Genomic DNA, 12416 nt, shown 5'->3' on the forward strand with positions numbered 1-12416 from the left:
AAGAAATATGTGGAGTGGTTGAGAAACTAGTTTTAATGACCCCAACCTAAGTGTATGTAAACTTCCGACTTCAACTCTACGTATAACATTATTAGCTGGATTGCCTGTCTTGTTAGCATATTTAGCTAGCAGCCTCCTATGGAAATTCGCTAGTACCAATGGCCGTTTCATTTTGCGTTTCAGCGTCCCCTTGACTATGAAGACAACCAGTATGTTGTAAATCCCGTGATGTGAGGAGGACTGTATGACGATATGAAAGTCTGGATGCCTCCCATCCCTAATCACTATTCCCCCTTTTCTAAATCAGATATTAGGAGTAGCGCCGGCCATCCCATTAAAATATTAGGAGTAGCGCTGACCGTCCCATTAAAATATTAGGAGTAGCGCTGACCATCCCATTAAAATATTAGGAGTAGCGCCGGCCATCCCATTAAAATATTAGGAGTAGTGCTGACCCTCCCATTCAAATATTAGGAGTAGCGCTGACCGGCCCATTCAAATATTAGGAGTAGCGCTGACTGTCCCATTCAGGTATTAGGAGTAGCGCTGACTGTCCCATTCAGGTATTAGGAGTAGCGCTGACTGTCCCATTCAGGTATTAGGAGTAGCGCTGACTGTCCCATTCAGGTATTAGGAGTAGCGCTGACTGTCCCATTCAGGTATTAGGAGTAGCGCTGACTGTCCCATTCAGGTATTAGGAGTAGCGCTGACTGTCCCATTCAGGTATTAGGAGTAGCGCTGACTGTCCCATTCAGGTATTAGGAGTAGCGCTGACCGTCCCATTCAGGTATTAGGAGTAGCGCTGACCGTCCCATTAAAATATTAGGAGTAACGCTGACCCTCCCATTAAAATATTAGGAGTAGCGCTGACCGTCCCATTAAAATATTAGGAGTAGCGCTGACCGTCCCATTCAGGTATTAGGAGTAGCGCTGACCGTCCCATTCAGATATTAGGAGTAACGCTGACCGTCCCATTAAAATATTAGGAGTAGCGCTGACCGTCCCATTCAGATATTAGGAGTAGCGCTGACTGTCCCATTCAGGTATTAGGAGTAGCGCTGACTGTCCCATTCAGGTATTAGGAGTAGCGCTGACTATCCCATTCAGGTATTAGGAGTAGCGCTGACTATCCCATTCAGGTATTAGGAGTAGCGCTGACTATCCCATTCAGGTATTAGGAGTATCGCTGACCATCCCATTCAGGTATTAGGAGTAGCGCTGACCGTCCCATTCAGGTATTAGGAGTAGCGCTGACCGTCCCATTCAGGTATTAGGAGTAGCGCTGACCGTCCCATTCAGGTATTAGGAGTAGCGCTGACCGTCCCATTCAGGTATTAGGAGTAGCGCTGACCGGCCAATTCAGGTATTAGGAGTAGCGCTGACCGTCCCATTAAAATATTAGGAATAACGCTGACCCTCCCATTAAAATATTAGGAGTAGCGCTGACCGTCCCATTAAAATATTAGGAGTAGCGCTGACTGTCCCATTCAGGTATTAGGAGTAGCGCTGACTGTCCCATTCAGGTATTAGGAGTAGCGCTGACTGTCCCATTCAGGTATTAGGAGTAGCGCTGACTGTCCCATTCAGGTATTAGGAGTAGCGCTGACTGTCCCATTCAGGTATTAGAAGTAGCGCTGACTGTCCCATTCAGGTATTAGGAGTAGCGCTGACTGTCCCATTCAGGTATTAGGAGTAGCGCTGACTGTCCCATTCAGGTATTAGGAGTAGCGCTGACCGTCCCATTCAGGTATTAGGAGTAGCGCTGACCGGCCAATTCAGGTATTAGGAGTAGCGCTGACCGTCCCATTAAAATATTAGGAGTAACGCTGACCCTCCCATTAAAATATTAGGAGTAGCGCTGACCGTCCCATTAAAATATTAGGAGTAGCGCTGACCGTCCCATTCTGGTATTAGGAGTAGCGCTGACCGTCCCATTAAAATATTTGGAGTAGCGCTGACCGTCCCATTAAAATATTAGGAGTAGCGCTGACCGTCCCATTCAGATATTAGGAGTAACGCTGACCGTCCCATTAAAATATTAGGAGTAGCGCTGACCGTCCCATTCAGATATTAGGAGTAGCGCTGACTGTCCTATTCAGGTATTAGGAGTAGCGCTGACTGTCCCATTCAAATATTAGGAGTAGCGCTGACCGTCCCTAATCAAATATTAGGAGTAGCGCTGAGTGTCCCATTCAGGTATTAGGAATAGCGCTGACCGTCCCATTCAAATATTAGGAGTAGCGCTGACCGTCCCTTTCAAATATTAGGAGTAGCGCTGACTGTCCCATTCAGGTATTAGGAGTAGCGCTGACCGTCCCATTAAAATATTAGGAGTAGCGCTGACCGTCCCATTAAAATATTAGGAGTAGCGCTGACCGTCCCATTAAAATATTAGGAGTAGCGCTGACCGTCCCATTCAGATATTAGGAGTAGCGCTGACCGTCCCATTCAGATATTAGGAGTAGCGCTGACCGTCCCATTCAAATATTAGGAGTAGCGCTGACCGTCCCTTTCAAATATTAGGAGTAGCGCTGACTGTCCCATTCAGGTATTAGGAGTAGCGCTGACCGTCCCATTAAAATATTAGGAGTAGCGCTGACCGTCCCATTAAAATATTAGGAGTAGCGCTGACCGTCCCATTCAGATATTAGGAGTAGCGCTGACCGTCCCATTCAGATATTAGGAGTAACGCTGACCGTCGCATTAAGATATTAGGAGTAACGCTGACCGTCCCATTAAAATATTAGGAGTAGCGCTAACCGTCCCATTCAGATATTAGGAGTAGCGCTGACTGTCCCATTCAGGTATTAGTGGTAGCGCTGACCGGCACATTCAGGTATTAGGAGTAGCGCTGACTGTCCCATTCAGGTATTAGGAGTAGCGCTGACTGTCCCATTCAGGTATTAGGAGTAGCGCTGACTGTCCCATTCAGGTATTAGGAGTAGCGCTGACTGTCCCATTCAGGTATTAGGAGTAGCGCTGACTGTCCCATTCAGGTATTAGGAGTAGCGCTGACTGACCCATTCAGGTATTAGGAGTAGCGCTGACTGTCCCATTCAGGTATTAGGAGTAGCGCTGACTTTCCCATTCAGGTATTAGGAGTAGCGCTGACTGTCCCATTCAGGTATTAGGAGTAGCGCTGACTGACCCATTCAGGTATTAGGAGTAGCGCTGACTGTCCCATTCAGTTATTAGGAGTAGCGCTGACTTTCCCATTCAGGTATTAGGAGTAGCGCTGACTGTCCCATTCAGGTATTAGGAGTAGCGCTGACTGTCCCATTCAGGTATTAGGAGTAGCGCTGACTATCCCATTCAGGTATTAGGAGTAGCGCTGACCGTCCCATTCAGGTATTAGGAGTAGCGCTGACTGTCCCATTCAGGTATTAGGAGTAGCGCTGACTATCCCATTCAGGTATTAGGAGTAGCGCTGACTATCCCATTCAGGTATTAGGAGTAGCGCTGACTTTCCCATTCAGGTATTAGGAGTAGCGCTGACTGTCCCATTCAGGTATTAGGAGTAGCGCTGACTGTCCCATTCAGGTATTAGGAGTAGCGCTGACTATCCCATTCAGGTATTAGGAGTAGCGCTGACTATCCCATTCAGGTATTAGGAGTAGCGCTGACTATCCCATTCAGGTATTAGGAGTAGCGCTGACTATCCCATTCAGGTATTAGGAGTAGCGCTGACTATCCCATTCAGGTATTAGGAGTAGCGCTGACTATCCCATTCAGGTATTAGGAGTAGCGCTGACCGTCCCATTCAGGTATTAGGAGTAGCGCTGACCGTCCCATTCAGGTATTAGGAGTAGCGCTGACCGTCCCATTCAGGTATTAGGAGTAGCGCTGACTATCCCATTCAGGTATTAGGAGTAGCGCTGACCGTGTCATTCAGATATTAGGAGTAGCGCTGACCGTCCCATTCAGGACAATGGAACAACCTTTTTTTCTTATTCTGACACTGAGATGGAATTTCTTCGCTTGGATCAAATTCAGTGGCCTCTGGGCTTAAAGCCTTGTTAACGACGATACATCAGATTTAACTTGTCTGGCACGTTGAGAAGACAAAGTCATCTTGACTGTGTCTGAACTCTGAAGTTGAACTTCTGACACTGAACCCCGTCCTCTCCCATGTCCCCACTTCCTGTCTCACAGCTGGCCCGGGCGCCAAGTTTCCCATGACCCATTGCCACACCGCTGCTGTTTTTGTAAAAATATATACATATTAAGTCACATGAACACGGTCGCAGATGTAGTGGTGTCTATTCAGCAGCCTGATGGTCTGGGGGTAGAAACAGCTGACTAGTTGTGTCTATTCAGCAGCCTGATGGTCTGGGGGTAGAAACAGCTGACTAGTGGTGTCTATTTAGCAGCCTGATGGTCTGGGGGTAGAAACAGCTGACTAGTTGTGTCTATTTAGCAGTCTGATGGTCTGAGGGTAGAAACAGCTGACTAGTGGTGTCTATTTAGCAGCCCGATGGTAGAAACAGCTGACTAGTGGTGTCTATTTAGCAGCCCGATGGTAGAAACAGCTGACTAGTGGTGTCTATTTAGCAGCCCAATGGTAGAAACAGCTGACTAGTGGTGTCTATTTAGCAGCCTGATGGTAGAAACAGCTGACTAGCGGTGTCCATTTAGCAGCCTGATGGTAGAAACAGCTGACTAGTGGTGTCTATTTAGCAGCCTGATGGTATAAACAGCTGACTAGTGGTGTCTATTTAGCAGCCTGATGGTAGAAACAGCTGACTATTGGTGTCTATTCAGCAGTCTGATGGTCTGGGGGTAGAAACAGCTGACTATTAGTGTCTATTTAGCAGCCTGATGGTAGAAACAGCTGACTATTGGTGTCTATTTAGCAGCCTGATGGTAGAAACAGCTGACTAGTGGTGTCTATTCAGCAGCATGATGGTCTGGGGGTAGAAACAGCTGACTAGTGGTGTCTACTCAGCAGTCTGATGGTCTGAGGGTAGAAACAGCTGACTAGTTGTGTCTATTTAGCAGCCTGATGGTAGAAACAGCTGACTAGTTGTGTCTATTCAGCAGCCTGATGGTCTGGGTGTAGAAACAGCTGACTAGTGGTGTCTCTTTAGCATCCTGATGGTCTGGGGGTAGAAACAGCTGACAGTGGTGTCTATTTAGCAGCCCGATGGTAGAAACAGCTGACTAGTGGTGTCTATTTAGCAGCCCGATGGTAGAAACAGCTTACTAGTGGTGTCTATTTAGCAGCCCGATGGTAGAAACAGCTGACTAGTGGTGTCTATTTAGCAGCCCGATGGTAGAAACAGCTGACTAGTGGTGTCCATTTAGCAGCCTGATGGTAGAAACAGCTGACTAGTGGTGTCTATTTAGCAGCCTGATGGTATAAACAGCTGACTAGTGGTGTCTATTTAGCAGCCTGATGGTAGAAACAGCTGACTATTGGTGTCTATTCAGCAGTCTGATGGTCTGGGGGTAGAAACAGCTGACTATTGGTGTCTATTTAGCAGCCTGATGGTAGAAACAGCTGACTATTGGTGTCTATTTAGCAGCCTGATGGTAGAAACAGCTGACTAGTGGTGTCTATTCAGCAGCATGATGGTCTGGGGGTAGAAACAGCTGACTAGTGGTGTCTACTCAGCAGTCTGATGGTCTGAGGGTAGAAACAGCTGACTAGTTGTGTCTATTTAGCAGCCTGATGGTAGAAACAGCTGACTAGTTGTGTCTATTCAGCAGCCTGATGGTCTGGGTGTAGAAACAGCTGACTAGTGGTGTCTATTTAGCATCCTGATGGTCTGGGGGTAGAAACAGCTGACAGTGGTGTCTATTTAGCAGCCCGATGGTAGAAACAGCTGACTATTGGTGTCTATTTAGCAGCCTGATGGTAGAAACAGCTGACTATTGGTGTCTATTTAGCAGCCCGATGGTAGAAACAGCTGACTAGTGGTGTCTATTTAGCAGCCCGATAGTAGAAACAGCTGACTAGTGGTGTCTATTTAGCAGCCCGATGGTAGAAACAGCTGACTAGTGGTGTCTATTTAGCAGCCTGATGGTAGAAACAGCTGACTAGCGGTGTCCATTTAGCAGCCTGATGGTAGAAACAGCTGACTAGTGGTGTCTATTTAGCAGCCTGATGGTATAAACAGCTGACTAGTGGTGTCTATTTAGCAGCCTGATGGTAGAAACAGCTGACTATTGGTGTCTATTCAGCATCCTGATGGTCTGGGGGTAGAAACAGCTGACAGTGGTGTCTATTTAGCAGCCCGATGGTAGAAACAGCTGACTATTGGTGTCTATTTAGCAGCCTGATGGTAGAAACAGCTGACTATTGGTGTCTATTTAGCAGCCCGATAGTAGAAACAGCTGACTAGTGGTGTCTATTTAGCAGCCCGATGGTAGAAACAGCTGACTAGTGGTGTCTATTTAGCAGCCTGATGGTAGAAACAGCTGACTAGCGGTGTCCATTTAGCAGCCTGATGGTAGAAACAGCTGACTAGTGGTGTCTACTTAGCAGCCTGATGGTATAAACAGCTGACTAGTGGTGTCTATTTAGCAGCCTGATGGTAGAAACAGCTGACTATTGGTGTCTATTCAGCAGTCTGATGGTCTGGGGGTAGAAACAGCTGACTATTAGTGTCTATTTAGCAGCCTGATGGTAGAAACAGCTGACTATTGGTGTCTATTTAGCAGCTTGATGGTCTGGGGGTAGAAACAGCTGACTAGTGGTGTCTACTCAGCAGTCTGATGGTCTGAGGGTAGAAACAGCTGACTAGTTGTGTCTATTTAGCAGCCTGATGGTATAAACAGCTGACTAGTGGTGTCTATTTAGCAGCCTGATGGTAGAAACAGCTGACTAGTGGTGTCTATTCAGCAGCATGATGGTCTGGGGGTAGAAACAGCTGACTAGTGGTGTCTACTCAGCAGTCTGATGGTCTGAGGGTAGAAACAGCTGACTAGTGGTGTCTATTTAGCAGCCTGATGGTAGAAACAGCTGACTATTGGTGTCTATTTAGCAGCCTGATGGTAGAAACAGCTGACTATTGGTGTCTATTTAGCAGCCTGATGGTCTGGGGGTAGAAACAGCTGACTAGTGGTGTCTATTCAGCAGCATGATGGTCTGGGGGTAGAAACAGCTGACTAGTTGTGTCTACTCAGCAGTCTGATGGTCTGAGGGTAGAAACAGCTGACTAGTTGTGTCTATTTAGCAGCCTGATGGTAGAAACAGCTGACTAGTGGTGTCTATTCAGCAGCCTGATGGTCTGGGGGTAGAAACAGCTGACTAGTGGTGTCTATTTAGCAGCCTGATGGTCTGGGGGTAGAAACAGCTGACTAGTGGTGTCTATTTAGCAGCCGATGGTAGAAACAGCTGACTAGTGGTGTCTATTTAGCAGCCCGATGGTAGAACCGGCTGACTAGTGGTGTATATTTAGCAGCCTGATGGTAGAAACAGCTGACTCGTGGTGTCTATTTAGCAGCCCGATGGTAGAACAGCTGACTAGTGGTGTCTATTTAGAAGCCTGATGGTAGAAACAGCTGACTAGTGGTGTCTATTTAGCAGCCTGATGGTAGAAACAGCTGACTAGTGGTGTCTATTTAGCAGCCTGATGTTAGAAACAGCTGACTATTGGTGTCTATTCAGCAGTCTGATGGTCTGGGGGTAGAAACAGCTGACTATTGGTGTCTATTCAGCAGTCGGATGGTCTGGGGGTAGAAACAGCTGACTAGTGGTGTCTATTTAGCAGGCTGATGGTCTGGGGGTAGAAACAGCTGACCGTGGTGTCTATTTAGCAGCCCGATGGTAGAAACAGCTGACTATTGGTGTCTATTTAGCAGCCTGATGGCAGAAACAGCTGACTATTGGTGTCTATTTAGCAGCCTGATGGTAGAAACAGCTGACTAGTGGTGTCTATTCAGCAGCATGATGGTCTGGGGGTAGAAACAGCTGACTAGTGGTGTCTACTCAGCAGTCTGATGGTCTGAGGGTAGAAACAGCTGACTAGTTGTGTCTATTTAGCAGCCTGATGGTCTGGGGGTAGAAACAGCTGACTAGTGGTGTCTATTTAGCAGCCTGATGGTCTGGGGGTAGAAACAGCTGACTAGTGGTGTCTACTCAGCATTCTGATGGTCTGAGGGTAGAAACAGCTGACTAGTTGTGTCTATTTAGCAGCCTGATGGTAGAAACAGCTGACTAGTGGTGTCTATTCAGCAGCCTGATGGTCTGGGGGTAGAAACAGCCTACTAGTGGTGTCTATTCAGCAGCCTGATGGTCTGGGGCTAGAAACAGCTGACTAGTGGTGTCTATTCAGCAGCCTGATGGTCTGGGGGTAGAAACAGCTGATTAGTGGTGTCTATTCAGCAATCTGATGTTAGAAACAGCTGATTAGTGGTGTCTATTCTGCAGTCTGATGTTAGAAACAGCTGATTAGTGGTGTCTATTCAGCAGCATGATGGTCTGGGGTAGAAACAGCTGATTAGTGGTGTCTATTCAGCAGTGATGTTAGAAACAGCTGATTAGTGGTGTCTATTCAGCAATCTGATGTTAGAAACAGCTGACTAGTGGTTTCTATTCAGCCTTTTACTGACGTGTGGCTTCTGTCTGGACACTCTACCATAAAATCCTGATTGGTGGAGTGCTGCAGAGATGGTTGGCCTTCTGGAAGGTTCTCCCATCTCCACAGAGGAACCCTGGAGCTCTGTCAGAGTGACCTTTGGGTTCTAGGTCACCTCCCTGACCAAGGCCCTTCTCTCCCGAATTTTCAGTTTGGCTGGGCGGCCAGCTCTAAGAAGAGTCTTGGTGGTTACAAACTTATTCTATTTAAGAATTATGTAGGCCTTTGTGTTCTTGGGGACCTTCTACGGACAATTCCTTCAACCTCATAGCTTGGTTTTTGCTCTGACATGCACTGTCAACTGTAGGACCTTATATAGACAGGTGTATGCCTTTCCAAATCATGTCCAATCAATTGAATTTACCTCCGGTGGACTCCAATCAATTTGTAGAAACAGCTCAAGGATGATCAATGGAAACAGGATGCACCTAAGATCAATTTCCAGTCCCATAGCAAAGGGTCTGAACACTGATGTAAATAAGTTATTTCTGTTTTATATTTTGTATACATTTGCAACCATTTCTAAAAACTTGTTTAGAATAAGGCTGTAACGAAACAATGTAGAGTAAGTCAACGGGTCTGAATACTTTCTGAAGGCCCTGTATCAGCCAAATAACATTGTGATTTGTTCAATTCTTTTAACACATATTGGCCCATGGCATCCATATAGCCTATGCATTAGCAGTAAGCATTATCACCCGTAGTCCAACTGATGCAGCATAGTGGCTGTAAATAAATAAGCTGAAGCATGGGCTTGCCTATCCACATTTACTCTATTGGGCTAATCGTTAGCCAGATCACAAATGTGATCTTGTAACTAGTTAGCATCCTATTGATGAATTTTAGAAGCACAAGCATTTTGCTACACTCGCAATAACATCTGCTAACCATGTGTATGTGAGAAATAAAATGTGATTTTATTTTATTTAGGCGTACCTGTTACGATAACCTGGGGAAACACGCCACCTGGGGTAACATCGCCACCTGGGGAAACACGCCACCTGGGGAAACACGCCACCTGGGGAAACACGCCACCTGGGGAAACACACCACCTGGGGTAACATCGCCACCTGGGGTAACATCGCCACCTGGGGTAACATCGCCACCTGGGGTAACATCGCCACCTGGGGTAACACCTGTACTTCTCACAGAAACCACTTCATGTCACCACTATCCCCCTTGTTGCCACTGCTCTTGCTCAACAACAACAAAAACATCTACATTTAAGTCACTCAGAAGAACATTTAGGGAGGAAGGGGTTCTACCCCAAGTTACCCTACAATTGACCCGTGCTACATTTAGCAGCGCTCTCCCCTATGCACTCACAGCAAAATGCTGAGTTCCGGTAAAATGGTGCAGTTTTCACACATTTAGGAGATGAGAAATAAAGTAGGAATGGAAAAGCTGGATCCTCCTGTTTTTAACAAAGGCCATTTAAACGGATTCCCCCCCCTGCAATTTCATTAAGACTGGTGGTGACTGCTTGTCAGAATGTTTTCTTCCCTATGGCTCTGGCAACCTGAACGAGGAAGGCCGGCCAGGCCAGGTAAATAAATAAACCAGACAGCCCCATAGAATGTACAACAACCAGCCGGCCAGGTAACTAAATGATAAACCAGACAGCCCCATAGAATGTACAACAACCAGCCGGCCAGGTAAATAAATAAACCAGACAGCCCCATAGAATGTACAACAACCAGCCGGCCAGGTAAATAAATGATAAACCAGACAGCCCCATAGAATGTACAACAACCAGCCGGCCAGGTAAATAGATAAACCAGACAGCCCCATAGAATGTACAACAACCAGCCGGCCAGGTAAATAAATGATAAACCAGACAGCCCCATAGAATGTACAACAACCAGCCGACCAGGTAACTAAATGATAAACCAGACAGCCCCATAGAATGTACAACAACCAGCCGACCAGGTAACTAAATGATAAACCAGACAGCCCCATAGAATGTACAACAACCAGCCGGCCAGGTAAATAGATAAACCAGACAGGCCCATAGAATGTACAACAACCAGCCGACCAGGTAACTAAATGATAAACCAGACAGCCCCATAGAATGTACAACAACCAGCCGGCCAGGTAAATAAATGATAAACCAGACAGCCCCATAGAATGTACAACAACCAGCCGGCCAGGTAAATAGATAAACCAGACAGCCCCATAGAATGTACAACAACCAGCCGACCAGGTAACTAAATGATAAACCAGACAGCCCCATAGAATGTACAACAACCAGCCGGCCAGGTAAATAAATGATAAACCAGACAGCCCCATAGAATGTACAACAACCAGCCGACCAGGTAACTAAATGATAAACCAGACAGCCCCATAGAATGTACAACAACCAGCCGGCCAGGTAAATAAATGATAAACCAGACAGCCCAATAGAATGTACAACAACCAGCCGACCAGGTAACTAAATGATAAACCAGACAGCCCCATAGAATGTACAACAACCAGCCGGCCAGGTAAATAAATGATAAACCAGACAGCCTCATAGAATGTACAACAACCAGCCGACCAGGTAACTAAATGATAAACCAGACAGCCCCATAGAATGTACAACAACCAGCCGGCCAGGTAAATAAATGATAAACCAGACAGCCTCATAGAATGATCGTTTTTCTAGTCATTACTGGTTTAGTCTGCAGAGGATACATGTGGACTGTTCTAGCATCTTCAAACTGCACAGAAATATTTTGTTCATGTTCCGTATTCTTTTGCTGTGGCGCAGCACCACAGCTAAATTACTCCAGCAGAAACACTGGGTCACACCCACTTGTATCTCTGCCTAGTCTTCTCTAAACTGGTCTTTCACTGCCCTGCACTGTCCATTCTTGGTTCAGACACTCCGTTTGTGTAGTGTGTGTGTGTGTGTGTGTGTGTGTGTGTGTGTGCGTACAGTGTGAGTGTGCGTACTGTGTGTGTGTGTGCTGTGAGGAAGGGCAGCAGTGGTGCTGGAGGATGCCTTGCTCAGAGCTCACAGAGCAGCACATTCCATCAGCCTGGAGACCTGTAATTTTAGCAGGCAGTCCAAGGGATTAGGTTACTCTGCTCTACTCTGTCTCTCTCTCTGTCTCTCTGTCTCTCTCTCTGTCTCTCTGTCTGTCTCTCTCTGTCTGTCTCTGTTTGTCTGTCTCTCTCTGTCTCTTTCTCTGTCTGTTTCTCTGTCTGTTTCTCTGTCTGTTTCTCTGTCTGTTTCTCTGTCTGTTTCTCTGTCTGTCTGTCTGTCTGTCTGTCTGTCTGTCTCTCTGAGAGAGAGCTCATGTATTGTTTTCCTGCTTCCCCACACTCCCCTGCAATCTACAATCTACTGGGAAGACTGAGCTCTAGTGTTACTCCGATTCAGTTTTAGACTGCCTGATGTATAGACATCCTCAGCCTCCCTCATCCTCCAGAGATTACCCCGGCCTACGTACCCTGGCCTACGTACCCTGGCCTACGTACCCTGGCCTACGTACCCTGACCCTGGCCTATGTACCCTGGCCTACGTACCCTGGCCTACGTACCCTGGCCTACGTACCCTGACCCTGGCCTATGTACCCTGGCCTACGTACCCTGGCCTACGTACCCTGGCCTATGTACCCTGGCCTACGTACCCTGACCCTGGCCTACGTACCCTGGCCTACGTACCCTGACCCTGGCCTACGTACCCTGACCCTGGCCTACGTACCCTGGCCTACGTACCCTGGCCTACGTACCCTGGGCTACGTACCCTGGCCTACGTACCCTGCGTACCCTGACCCTGGCCTATGTACCCTGGCCTACGTACCCTGACCCTGGCCTACGTACCCTGGCCTATGTACCCTGGCCTACGTA

At 47.1% G+C, this 12416-nt stretch overlaps 1 protein-coding gene across 2 annotated transcripts in view; it reads left to right on the plus strand.

Annotated features, from left to right (window-relative positions):
- The window catches only part of LOC139420118 (SH2/SH3 adapter protein Nck1-like), a 126107-nt gene that overhangs the window by 29939 nt on the left and 83752 nt on the right, over positions 1 to 12416 (plus strand). Inside the window, exon 2 of one of the 2 annotated variants that reach the window (XM_071169851.1) lies at positions 9513 to 9711. The exons of the other annotated variant lie outside the window; for it this stretch is intronic. The gene's annotated coding sequence lies outside the window, so the exon portion shown is untranslated. The remainder of the gene's footprint in view (positions 1 to 9512; positions 9712 to 12416) is intronic. 2 annotated transcript variants of the gene reach the window in all.

This window comes from Oncorhynchus clarkii, chromosome 11, assembly GCF_045791955.1.
Source record: "Oncorhynchus clarkii lewisi isolate Uvic-CL-2024 chromosome 11, UVic_Ocla_1.0, whole genome shotgun sequence".
NCBI lineage: Eukaryota > Metazoa > Chordata > Actinopteri > Salmoniformes > Salmonidae > Oncorhynchus > Oncorhynchus clarkii.